Here is a 3,548-nt window from a genome sequence, read left to right as displayed (position 1 = left end):
TTATTAGAGAAATGCAAATCAAAACTACAATGGGGTATCACCTCACACCAAACAGAATGGCCATCATGAAAAAGTCTGCAAACAATAAATGCTGGTGAGGGTGCAGAGAAAAGGGAGCCCTCCTACACTGTTGGTGGGAATGTAAATTGATGTAGCCACTATGAAGAACAGTATGGAGGTTTATTAGAAAAACTAAACATAGAGTTACTATATGATCCAGCAATCCCACTTCTGGGCGTATATCTGGAGAAAACCATAATTTGAAAAGACACATGCACCCCAGTGTTCACTGTGGCACTATTTACAATAGCCAGGACATAGAAGCAACCTAAATGTCCATCAACAGAGAAATGGATAAAGAAGATGTGGTACATATATACAATGGAATATTAGCCATAAAAAGAATGAAAAATACCATTTGCAACAACATGAATGGACATAGAGATTATCATACTAAGTGAAGTATGATAGACAGAGAAAGACAAATATCATATGATATCACTTATATGTGGAATCAAAAAAAAATGATACAGATGAATTTATTTACAAAACAGAAACAGACACACAGACTTTGAAAACAAACTTACGGTTACCAAAGGGGAAACATCATTGGGGGGGAGGGATAAATTAGGAGTTTGGGATTAACATATACACATTACTATATATAAAATAGATAACAAACAAGGACCTACTGCATGGCACAGGGAACACTACTTAATATTCTATAATAACCTATATGGGGAAAAATATGAAAAATAATGGATATATATATATGTGTAACAATCACTTTGCTGTACACCTGAAACTAACACAACATTGTAAATCAACTATACTCCAATATAAAATAAAAATCAAATTAAAAAAATAATTTTCTTAAAGAAAATAAGAGATAAAGAGATAAATTATTTTCTTAAATATCTGGAAATTGAAGAAATGTTATAAATTTTTAAAATCCAAATTGAAATGTGAAATAAATCATTAACAACTGGATAATCTGTTATATATTGTTAACAGAAATAATAGTAAAGGCTATTTCATGTGCCTATAAATGTAAAAAAAATATTGAAACCAAATCCAACAATGTATAAAAAGGATTATATGTCATGATCAAGTAGGATTTATTCCAGGGATGCAAGGATGATTCAATATTCACAAGGTGAATTCAATCAATGTGATACATCACATTAACAAACAGAAGGATAAAAATCACATGATCATCTCAATAGATGCAGAAAATGCATTTGACAAAATGCAACATCGATTCATCATAAAAACTCTCATCAAAGTTGGTATAGAGGAAACATATCTGAATATAATAAAGGGCATTTATGACAAAATCTTACCTAACATCATTCTCGACTGTGAAAAACTGAAAGTCTTTCCTCTAAATTCAGAAACAAGACAAAGGTGCCCACTCTTGCCACTTCAATTTAACATAGTATTGGAAGTCCTAGCCACAGCAATCAGACAAGAAAAAGAAAAAGTCTCCACCAAAAAACGATTAGAACTAATAAGTGAATTCAGTAAAATTGCAAGATAAAAGATTAATATACAAAAACCTGTTGCTTTTCAACATAATAATAATGACTATCAGAAAGAGAAAGTAAAAAACCAATCCCGTTTAAAATTGCATCAAAAAAATACCTAGGGTAAACTTAACCAAGAAGGTGAAAAACCTATACTTTGAAAACTATAAAATATTGATGAAGGAAATTTAAAATGATCCAAAGAAATGGAAAGATATCCCTTGTTCTTGGGTTGGAAGAATTAATATTGTTAAAATATCCATACTACCAAAGCAATCTACATACGTAATGCAATCCCTATCAAAATATCCATGACAGTTTTACAGAACTGGAACAAATAATCTTAAAATTTATATTGAACCACAGAAAGATCCTGAATTGCCAAAGCATTCTTGAGAAAAAAGGACACAGTTCGAAGTATCACACTCCCTGGCTTGAGACTATACTACAAAGCAACAGTAATCAAAACAGCATGGCACAGAAACAGACACATAGATGAATGGAACTGAATAGAGAGCCCAGAAATAAACCCACACTTATGGTCAATTAATCTATGAAAAAGGAGTCAAGAATATACAATGGAGAAAAGACTGTCTCTTCAACACGTGGTGCTGTGAAAACTGGACAGCTACATGTAAAAGAATGAGATTAGAACATTTCCTTATCTCATATACAAAAATAAATTCAAAGTGGATTAAGGACCTAAATGTAAGACCTGAAACCATAAAACTCCTAGCAGAGAACACAGGCAGAACACTCTTTGACATAAATAGTAGCAATAATTTTTGAAATCTGTCTCCTAAGGCAAAAGAAATAAAAGCAAAAATAAACAAATGGGATCTAATTAAACTTAAAATCTTTTGCACAGCAAAGGAAACCATCAGCAAAACAAAAAGACAACATACTGAATGGGAGAAAATATTTGCAAATGATATGACCAATGAGGGTTAATATCCCAAACATATAAAGAACTCATACAACTCAATATCAAGAAAACAAAGAATCTAATTTAAAAATTGGCAGAAGACTGAATAGAAATTTTTCCAAAAAAGATATACAGATGAACAGCAGGTACATGAAAAAAATGCTCAACATTACTAATGATCAGAGAAATGCAAAGCAAAACCTCCATGAGATATCACCTCACACCTGTCAAGATGGCTATCATCAAAAGTCTACAAATAATAAATATTGTCAAGGCTGTGGAGAAATAGGAACTTTAGTACACTTGGTGGAATTGTAAATTGGTGCATCCACTATGGAAAACAGTATGGAGGTTTCTCAAAAAAACTAAATATAGAACTACCATATGATCCAGTAATTCCACTGCTGACTATATATTCAAAGAAAATAAAAACACTAATTTGAAAAGATACGTGCACACCAATGGTCATAGCAGCATTATTTACAATATCCTAGATATGTAAGCACACTAAGTATCCATCAACAGATGAATGGATAAAGAAGATGTGGACTATTGCTCAGCCATAAAAAAGAATGAAATTCTGCCACTTGCAACAACATGGATGGACCTAGAGTATATTATGCTTAGTGAAATAAGTCAGACAGACAGAGAAAGACAAATACTCCATGTTATCACTTGTATATGGAATCTAAAAAAATAAAAGTAATGAATATAACAAAACAGATTCACAGATATAGAGAACAAAATGGTGGTTATTAGTAGAGAGAGGGAAGGGGGGAGGGGTGAGATAGTTGTACAAGATTAAGCGGCACAAACTACAATGTATAGAATAAATAAGCAACAAAGACATTGTAAAGCTCAGGAAATTTAGTCATTAATCTGTAATAACCTTAAATGGAGTGTAATCTATAAAAATATTGAATTACTACGTTGTACACCAGAAACTAATATAATACTGTAATTCATCTATACTTCTATAAAAAAAAGAAAAATCTGGGAAAGGAAGTAATCAGACCTCCACAATTAGTAAGATTTAGTGGATAGCAATCCTTTAAAGCAGGGGTCTCCAAACTTTTTCTGTGGAGGGCCAGATAAAA

This window comes from Neophocaena asiaeorientalis, unplaced genomic scaffold, assembly GCF_003031525.2.
Source record: "Neophocaena asiaeorientalis asiaeorientalis breed wild unplaced genomic scaffold, Neophocaena_asiaeorientalis_V1.1 scaffold241, whole genome shotgun sequence".
Lineage (NCBI taxonomy): Eukaryota > Metazoa > Chordata > Mammalia > Artiodactyla > Phocoenidae > Neophocaena > Neophocaena asiaeorientalis.
The sequence above is the reverse complement of the archived record's forward strand: the minus strand, read 5'-3'. Positions refer to the sequence as shown.